Source organism: Muscardinus avellanarius, assembly GCF_963383645.1.
Source record: "Muscardinus avellanarius genome assembly, chromosome: 15".
In the NCBI taxonomy this organism is placed as follows: Eukaryota; Metazoa; Chordata; class Mammalia; order Rodentia; family Gliridae; genus Muscardinus; species Muscardinus avellanarius.
The window spans coordinates 41,190,098-41,200,580 of record NC_137801.1 but is presented as its reverse complement, the minus strand read 5'-3'; the positions used below and the strand labels follow the sequence as shown (position 1 = coordinate 41,200,580).

Sequence of the window (10,483 nt, the reverse complement as noted above, 5' to 3'; positions counted from 1 at the left end):
TTACAAGTATGTGCTACCATACTTGGCTTATTTTTATTTTGAAACAGGGTTTCTCTAGGTTGATGAGAATTTTACTACTTGCTGAGGCTGTGCCCAAACCTGTGATCATCCTGTCTCAGCCTCCAAAGTACTGGGATTATAAGTGTAAGCCACTGTGCCGGTTTTTAATATTTTTTTATTTTTATTATTTAAACCCTTTATTAATAGCTGCTTGCAGTTTGTTGGCTTTTTTTTTGAAAAAGTCAAGTTGTAAACTTTTATTACAAATTAAAAATGAAGTTTTTAAAAATCTCAACTTGACCAGATATGAAACAGTTTAAAAATCTTTAAAGGTGTATTGAGCAAAAACAGGCTTTTTTTTTTAAAAAAAAAAAAAACAAGTTTGTCATTACTGTACCAGTATTATGAAATGGCCTAAAAATATTCAAAAAAGTACTTTTGGTAGGCCAGGCATGGTGGTGCACACTTGTAATCCCTGCGCTTGGGAGGCAGAGACAGGAGGATCGCGTAGATTCGAAGCCAGCCTCGCTGGCTTAAGAGACCCTGTTTCCAAATAAAAATATAAAAATAGGTCTGGGAGTGTAGCACAGAGGTAGATGGGTTTTCAGGAATCCCAGTACCACCAAAAAAAAAAGTACTTTTGGTACTAATATCTATCAAAATTTGGTTTATCGAAAATGGAGTTCAAATCTGTAAAAAGAAAAGCAGTAAGGGCCTGGTTACTGCCAGGCACTCAGGTAGCTGTTATAATGCAAAGTACCCTCATTAAAAGTAATTAGCAAGTGGATAGAGGGGTTGAGTCCTATGACTTTCACATTCTAAAAACAGGTTTACATAATAAATGGCATCAAGCAAAAGCTAAGAATTCTCCAAGAGTATGGGAGGAGGGTACTGACCTCTGTGAAAGGGGAGCAGATACCATGTGGCCCTGGACCTTGTGGATCATTCTGGTCCTAATAAAGAAACCTAGAACAAAAGACCTGCCCCGGGAGAAAGGGTGGATCTAGTTGGGTCAGAAGATTATTGGTATAAAATGCTCTGGGTCCAGAAGCCTCCGGTGACTTCAAGTCATCCCTCTATGTCACTCTATGGCATAGTGCTTTCCTCTAAGCTATATTCTATCTTTTCCTCTTTCTAGTGGCTCCATAAAAATTACAACCATAACAGTTGCTGGGTTAAGGATAGTATAGGGCTGTATTAAACTATATTCTATCTTTCCATCTTTGTAATAATAAATTCATTTAAGCTTTCAGCAAGAATTTGAACTAGTGCTTTATCTATACCTACTTCAGAACAAGATCCCGTGGCTACTGGAACAGTTTCGGCAGCCTAACAGGGTCCGCGGAACAGTTCCCCAACCATAACAATTACCAAAAAGAGACATGCATTGATAATTCAGATAGTTTTAGTTATCTGGTCAACGGGCAAAAAGCAAGCATTTCAGGTCTCCTGCTCCATTCTTTTGTTCATTTCTTATGGCTGGAATCTCATTTTCATTTCTTGTTGGATGACTAAGCGGATGGTGGTAGAGACGGTGAGTGGGCATTTCCTCAGCCTGCCCTGCTCAGCCTCAGGAGCCAGTATTCTCAGCTGGTGGATCCGCTGCTTGTGTCTCTTTGCCATCTTTGGTGTAGGGTTTTCTGGGCGTCTGCGCAGGTAATTGAAGTTGCTGTGGTCCCGAACTTGAGGTGGCTGCTGACCTTTGGTATCATCTCCTTGGCTTTCCTCATCCTCTTCCTTGCCATCCTCTCTGGCTGTCTTTGGCAGGGAGGCCCCTGTGATGTCGAGGTCTGTACCCCCCATACACATTCTGTCTCACTGGTCTACCTTGTTTCCCTGCTCTTGGTTGTCAGCACCCTCCATCACTTCTCGCACCTGAGGGTTGGAATGCTGTGGTCATGCCCATAGGTCTCCCCCCCTTCGCCTGCGGTGGGGCCCGCGGTGGGGGCCTGGCCTTCAGGAGCGCTGTCCGATCCCTGCTCTTTTCCCCACTCTCACTATTCTGGTAATTCTGCTGGTAATTGCGTGGAGGACCCCTGACGTGGAGAGCGTCTATAATGGTTACGGTCTGCTGCCTATTTCCTGCCCTGAAGTGGGACTCCACGAGGGCCTGTGACATTTGCTGCCTCTGCCCCCTTTTCTCCTTCAACAACGTCAAACTCCACACTCTCTCCATTTCCTGCTCTGCGAAGGTGCTTCCTGGGGTTGTTCTTTAGGGCAGTCTGGTGTACAAGTACATCTTCCTGGGTGTCATTCCTCTTGATGAAACCATATCCGTTTCTTACACTGAACCATTTTACCGTTCTCAAAACCTTCATTGTGATGACTTTCTTGTCCCTGCTGGCAGGCGCCGCCTGTGAGGCCATGGGCCTCCACTCCCTGCGGGGTTGCCGGGCTTGGTGTGGGCAACAGGGCGGGCGGCTTCCTGGGTTTGGGCCTCGCCGGTCATGTTTGCGGTGATCAAGACTGGGGCCGGCAGCGGAGGCTGCGGCTCCTCCCGGGCTGCTCAGGGCTCTCTGGGGTCCGCTTTCCGCTCCCAGTCGAACTCAAAATTTTTATATGATATTTATTTATTTATTTATTTATTTATTTATTTATTGCGGGTGTGGGGATGGAACCCAGGGGCATTCGACCTCCAAGCTACATCCCCTGCCCTATTTTTTATTCTTTATTTTGAAACAGGGTCTCACTGAGTTGCAGAGAGCCTCACTAAGTAGCTGAGGCTGTCCGCGAACTGCGATCCTCCAGTCTCAAGCCTCCTGAATGCTGGGATTACAAGTGTGCGCCACCATGCCCGGCTTTTTATATGATTTTTAAATTTATTTTTATTTTATGGTACTGGGAATTGAGCCCACTGACCTACACACCTTGACCAATTTTATTTCTTTTTTTTTGAGGGGGGGGCGTCTGGGAATAGAACCCAGGGGCATTCTACCTGAGCTACACTCCCAGCCCTATTTTTTATTCTTTATTTTGAAACACGGGTCTCACTAAATTGCAGAGGGCCTCACTAAGTAGCTGAGGTTGTCTGCGAACCGCGATTCTCTTGTCTCAGCCTCCAGAATGTTGGGATTACAAGCGTGCACTGCCACGCCAGGCTCCAATTTTCTTTCTTATTTAGAAATGATCTCACTAAATTGCTAAGGCTGTCCTTGAACCTGAGATACTCCTGTCTCAGCCTCCCAAGTACTAGGGTTACAAACATGGGGCACTACACCTGGCTTCTTAATTTCACTTTTTATTTTTAAATTTTGGTACTGGAGATTTAACCCAGGGACATTCTACCACTAAGATACACCCCTGTAATTTTATTTTATTTTTTATTTTGAAACAGGGTTTTACTAAGTTGCTGAAGTTGTCCTTGAACCTGCAATCTTTGTTTCAGCTTTCTAAATACTGTGATTACAGGTATGTGCTGTCATGCCCAGGTGTAATTTTATTTGTTTATTTATTTATTTATTTATTTTTTTATTCTTGTGGTACTGGGGATTGAACCCAGGGTCATTTTACCTCTGAGCTATACTCCCCACCCTATTTAATTTTATTTTAATTTTTATTGGTGCATTATATTCATACATCATATTGGGGTAAAAAAACGTGTGTAGACATACATGTATACATCACCCGTTTCGCCCCTATCCAATTCCACCCCATCCTATTTTATTTTGAAATAGAGTCTCATTAAGTTGTAGAGGGCCTTACTAAGTTGCTGAGACTGGCTGAGAACCTGCAGTCCTCCAATCTCAGCTTCCCAAGTACTGGGATTACAAGTATGTGCCACTAAACCTGATTTAACGTACTAATTGTACATATTTATGGAATACAGTGTAACATCTTACTCCATGTATACAATGAGTAATGATCAGATCAGAGTAATTGGCACATCTATCACCACAGACACTTGTCATTTCTTTGTGTTGGAAACATTAAAATCCTCTCTCAACTGGGTGTGGTGGTGCATGCCTGTAATCCCAGTACCTGGGAGGCTGAGACTGGAGGATCTCAGGTTTGAGACCAGGCTCAACAATCTAATGAGACTCAGCAAACTAGCAAAACCCTGTTTCAAACAAAAAATAAAATAGAGCTGAGAGTGTATCTCAGAGGTAGAAGGCCTCTGTGTTCAACCCCTAGTACCACAAGGAAAATCCTCCCTATCAGCCAGGCCTGGGGTGCACGCCTGTAATACTAGTACTTGGGAGGCTGAGATAGGAGGATCGCAGGTTTGAGGATAGTGTCAGCAAGTAGTGAGACTCTCATTAGCCTAGTAAAACCTTGTTTCAACATAAAAATAAAACAAGACTGGGGGTTTAGCTTGGAGATAGAATGCCACAGGGCTCAATCCCCAGCAACACACACACACACACACACACACACACACACACGTATACACATGCACACATACACACTCCTCTCTAGCTATTTTGAACTATCCAGTTAATCGCTGACAACCACAGTTACCTACTACTATGCTATAGAACTTTAGAGCTAGGACCGGGGATGTGGCTCAGTGGTAAGAGAGCTTGCCTCACATGTAGAAGGCCAGGCACCACAGAAAGAAAAGAAAGAAGTTATTTCTTCTATCCGACTCTATTCCGGTGTCCCTTGGTTATTGTCTCTCCAGCTTCTACCCCAAAGCTTTTTTTCTTTTCAGTACTAGGGATTGAACTCAGGGACATTCTACCTCTGAGTTATACCTCCAGCTCTAGTTTTTTATTCTTTATTTTGAAACAGGGTCTCACTCACTAAGTTCTAGAGGGCCTCACTGAGTAGCTAAGGCTGGCTGTGAATCTGTGATCCTCCTGACTCAGCCTCCCAGGTACTGGGATTACAAGCAGGGGCCAACACACCTGGCTTCCAAAGCCTTTGCTGCTGTTTTGTTACAGAATTTGGGATTGAACCCAGGAGTGAACTTCCACTGAACCATGAACTCCAGCCATTTTTATTTTATTTATTTATTTACTTATTTATTTATTTATTTTTGTGGTGCTGGAGATTGAACCCAGGGGCATTCTACCTCCGAGTTACACTCCCAGACCTATTTTTTATTCTTTATTTTATGTTATTTTATTTTTGCAGGTCTGGGGATGGAACCCAGGGGCATTCAACCTCCGAGCTACACCTCCTGCCCTATTTTTTATTCTTTTTTTGAAACAGGGTTTCACTAAGTTGTGGAGGGCCTCACTAAATAGCTAAGGCTGTCCACAAACTGCGATCCTCCAGTCTCAGCCTCCTGAATGCTGGGATTACAAGTGTGCGCCACCATGCCCGCTTTATTCTTTATTTTGAAACAGAGTCTTACTAAGTTGCAGAGAGCTTCACTAAGTAGCTGAGGCTGGCTGTGAACCCATATCCTCCTGTTTCAGCCTCCCAAATGCTGGGATTACAAGCATGTGCTACCACACCAGACTCTTTCTTTCTCTCTCTCTCTCTTGCTCTCTCTCTCTCTTTCTTTTTTCTTTCTCCTTTCTTTCTTTCTTTCTTTCTTTCTTTCTTTCTTTCTTTCTTTCTTTCTTTCTTTCTTTCTTTCTTTCTTCTTCTTTTGCAGTGCTGCAGATAGAACCTATGGGCATTCTACTTCCGAGCTATACCCCAGCCCTAATTTTTATTCTTTATTTTGAAACAGGGTCTCACTGAGTTGCAAAGGGACTCATTAAGTAGTAGCTGAGGCTGTCCAAGAACCTTGATCCTCCTGTCTCAGCCTCCCAAATGCTGGAATTGCAAGCATATGCCACCATGCCTGGCTCTGACCCTTTATTTTTTATTCTCAGATAGGGTTTTGCTAAATTGCCCAGGATGGCCTTGAATTTGGGATCCTCTTGTCTCAGCCTCCCAAGGAGTTGGGATTACAAGTGTGTACCATCTCGACTATTTGGTGATACTGGGAATTGAACTCGAGGGTATTTGGTGATACTGGGAATTGAACTCGAGGTATGTTCTATCTCTAAGCTATAGTTCCAGCCTCCCCTCCACCTTTTTTTTTAAACAAAGTCTTACTAAGTTAGTACATACTAGCCTTGTACCTGGGGTCCTCCTGTTTCAGCCTCCCATGTTTGGCCTTAATAGAAATTTTTTTCTTTTTCTTTCTTTCTTTCTTTTTTTTTTGTCACTGGGGATGGAACTCAGGGGCATTCTACCTCCGAGCTACACCCTCAACACCCAAACCTATTTTTTAGTCTTTTTAATTTTGAAATAGGGCCTCACTGAGTTGAAAGGGTCTTGCAAACCGTGATCCTCTGGTCTCAGTCTCCTGGATGCTGGAATTACAAGAGTATGCCACTATTCCTGGCTATAAATTCTTTTTCTTTTTTCTTTTTTTTTTCTTTTATTTTTTATGGTACTGGGGATGGAACCGGGGGGAATTCTACCTCCAAGCTATACGCAGCCCTATTTTTTATTGTTTATTTTGAAACAGGATCTTACTGAGTTGCAGAGGGCCTCACTAAGTAGCTGAGGCTGTCCGTGAACTGTGATCCTCCTGTCTCAGCCTCCCAAATGATGGAATTACAAGTGTACACCACCACACCTAGCTAGAATTTTTTTTTTTTTTGTACTGGGTATGGAACTCCAGGGGCATTCTACCTTCAAGCTACACTCCCAGCCCCAATTTGTGTGTGTGTGTGTGTGTGTGTGTGTGTGTGTGTGTGTGGTAACTGGGGGTAGAGCCCAGGGGCTTTTCTACCTCTGGGCTACACTCCCAGACCTATTTTATTTGGAAACAGGGTCTCACTCTGTTGCTGAGAGCCTCACTCAGTAGCTGAGGCTGGCTTCGAACCTGTGTGATCCTCTTGTCTCAGCCTCCCAAGCGCTGGGATTAGAAAAGTGAGCCACCATGCCTGGCTCCAGACCAATTTTTTATTCTTTATTTTGAAAAAAGGTCTCACTGAGTCGCAAAGATCCTCACTAGTTGCTGAGGCTGTCCGCAAACCTTGATCCTCCTGTCTCAGCCTCCCAAATGCTGGGATTGCAAGTGTGCGCCACCACGCCCGGCTTAGAAATTCTTGGTAAATGTTAGATTCCTCTTTTATTCCATTACCTTTTTGGATACCTCATACTTCAAAGGAGACAAAATCGTAATAGGTACAAAACATATTTAAAAATCCAGTTTCTAATGTTGGACCCATTCTCTGTTCACTTGGCCTTTGGATTTTCTCTCCTAAATAGTTCTTAAATTCATCTACTATTTTTGACTCCATTGCCATCCCTCTAGTTCAAGTGACTGTCCCCTGGAATCTCCCAGGATTTCAGATCCTCTAATTCATTCATTCTCTTCACTGCAGCCCAGACACTCTCAAAATGCAGATATAATCATGGCTCTCGTCTGATTTACTCCTTCAGAGACTATTAGACTCAAGCCTAAAAGCCTCGTCAAGGCCAGGCATGGAGCATGCTTGTAATCCCAGTATCTGGAAGGCTGAGACAGGAAGATCCCAAGTTTACAGTCAGCTTCAGCAATTTAGTGAGGTCCTCTACAACTTAGTGAAACCTTGTTCCAAAATAAGAAGTAAAAATAGGGCTGGGAGTATAGCTTGGAGGTAGAATACCCCTAGGTTCAATCCCCAGTACCAAAAATAAATATATTTATTTTTATTTATATTTTTATTTATATTAATATTTATATTAATATTTATAATATTTATATTAATATTTATTTATATTTTTATTTATATTAATATATTTTTATTTATATTAATAAAATATACAATATTTTATTTATATTAATATATTTATATTAAAAATATAAATATTTTTATTTATATTAATAGATAAAAACACCTTGTCAGTGTCCTGCAGGCCCTCCTGGCTTGGCACCCACCTGGTTCTCTGGCTTCTTTAGCATTTGTCTTCTGCCATTCTTGGCCTGCTCTTGAGGCAGGGCGAGGACCTGGGAACCGGAAGATTTAAAGCAGCATCCGCACCCCCTTTCTGTGAGGTTGGGATGTGAGCAGGAAGGTGAGACTGATGGGCACCAGGGAATCAGGCCCTGAGCAGCCACAGATCATTATTCACATTAAAGATGAAAACTGTGCAAAAGCCATGGGTTCCCCAAACCCAATTATGATCAATCCTAAATTAACAGGAAAAAAAAAAACAAACAAAAAAACCCCCAAAACTCAAGAAGCGCTGTGCTTGGTGGCATACGCTTTTAATCCCAACATTCGGGAAGCTGAGACCAGAGGATCTGGTTTGCAGACAGCCTCAGCTACTTAGTGAGGCCCTTTGCAACTCAGTGAGACCCTGTTTCAAAATAAGAATAAAAAAGCCCCGGTGTGGTGGCGCACGCTTGTAATCCCAGCATTCAGGAGGCTGAGACCGGAGGATTGTGGTTCGCAGACAGTCTCAGCTACTTAGTGAGGCCCTCCGCAACTCAGTGAGACCCTATTTCAAATTAAAGAATAAAAATTGGGCAGGGGGTGTAGCTCAGAGGTCAAATGCCTCTGGGTTCCATCCCAAGACCTGCAAAAAAAAAAAAAAAAAAGACCGGGCGTGGTGGCACACGCTTGTAATCCCCGCGCTTGGGAAGCGGAGACAGGAGGATCACGCAGGTTCGAAGCCAGCCGCGCTGGCGTAAGAGACCCTGTTTCAAAAATATAAAAAATAGGTCTGGGAGTGTAGCCCGGAGGTAGAAGGGCTTCCAAGAACCCCAGTACCACCAAAAAAAAAAAAAAAAAAAAGAATAAAAAAAAATATGGCTGTGGGTGTAGCTCAGATGTCGAATGCCCCTGGTTTCCATCCCCAGTACTGCAAAAAGCCAAAAAAACAAAAAAACATGTACAATCATTTTATTTATTTGTTTGTTTACTGGTGCTGGATATTGAACTCAGGGGTATTCTACCTCTGGGGTACACCCCCATTCTTATTTTAATTATTTATTTATCTTTGGTGATACTGGGGATAGAACCCAGGGGCTTTTCTACCTCCGGGCTATACTCCCAGACCTATTTTATATTTTATTTGGAAACAGGGTCTCACTAAGTTGCTGAGAGCCTCACTAAGTAGCTGAGGCTGGCTTCAAACGTGCGTGATCCTCCTGTCTCAGCCTCCTAAGCTCTGGGCTTACAAGCATGCGCCACCATGCCCGGCTATTTTATTTTATTTTATTTTATTTTATTTTATTTTATTTTATTTGCGGTACTGGGGATGGAACCCAGGGGCATTGTACCTCTGAGCTACACCTCCAGCCCTAACTTTTTATTCTGTATTTTGAAATAGGATCTCATTGAGTTGCAATGGGCCTCACTAAGTAGTAGCTGAGGCTGTCTGTGAATCACAATCCTCCTGTCTCAGACTCCTGAATGCTGGGATTACAAATATGCACCACCATGCCTGGCTTATTTTACTTTATTTTGACACAGGTTCTCACTAAATTGCAGAAAGCCTCACAAAGTTGCTGAGGCTGGTTGTGAACCCCTGATCCTCCTGTCTCAGCCTCTCAAGTACTGGGATAACTTGTACAAACTTTTCTTTGAAACATTTTGTACATTAAAAATGTTCTAGCCAGGCGTGGTGGTGCATGCTTGTAATCCTAGTGCTTGGGAGGCTGAGACAGGAAGATCACACAGGTTCGAAGCCAGCCTCAGCTACTTAGTGCTGCTCTCAGCAACTTAGTGAGACCCTGTTTCCAAATAAAAATACAAAATAGGTCTGGGAGTGTAGCCTAGAGATAGAAAGCCCCTGGGTTCCATCTCCAGTACAAAATAAATACATACATACATACATAAAAATGTTCTAGCAAGTCGTGGTGGTGCACGCTTGTAATCCCAGCATTCTGGAGGCTGAGACTGGAGGATCGTGGTTTGCGGACAGCCTCAGCTACTTAGTGAGGCCCTCTGCAACTTAGTAAGACCCTGTTTCAAAATAAAGAATAAAAAATAGGGCAGGGGGTATAGCTCAGAAGTCAAATGCCCCTGCCTTTCATCCCCAGACACACACACACACACACACACACACACACACACACACACACAGTTTAAGGTGGCTCAGAGGTCAAATGCCTCTGGGTTCAACCCCCAGTATCAGCAGCGGCTGAGTAGGACATGTATTACTGTTTACGGCCATACCATCCTGAACGCACCCGATCTTGTCTGATCTCGGAAGCTAAGCAGGGTCAGGCCTGGTTAGTACTTGGATGAGAGACTTGTATTCCTCTGAGAAACCATGGACAACAGATTTGGGTTTAATATTTGATTGGGACAACATACAGAGACATTTCCAGTCATGACTTCCTAACTAAAATATAAGAGAGAGAGTAGGAAATAGCAGAGTTAGAGGCAAGATGGTAGCGTAGTGCCTGCCACCGCAAGAAAAGTGAGTTTTGGAAGAACATCCCAGAAGCAATCAGAAAGTAGACTGCTCATACCACACATGCTCAGGAATTCTTAACAATATACTCTGTGCCCGGCATGGTGGCGCATGCTTATAATCCCTGCGCTTGGGAGGCGGAGACAGGAGGATCATGCAGGTTCGAAGCCAGCTGCGCTGGCTT

The 10,483-nt window shown here is 43.4% G+C and overlaps 1 pseudogene across 1 annotated transcript; it reads right to left on the bottom strand.

Moving 5' to 3' along the window:
- Positions 1 to 1,473: 1,473 nt before the first annotated feature.
- LOC308273963 (Y-box-binding protein 1-like) lies at positions 1,474 to 2,449 on the bottom strand (annotated as a pseudogene). The gene has a single exon. The product of its transcript is annotated as a Y-box-binding protein 1-like (transcript).
- Between the last annotated feature and the right edge of the window lie 8,034 nt (positions 2,450 to 10,483).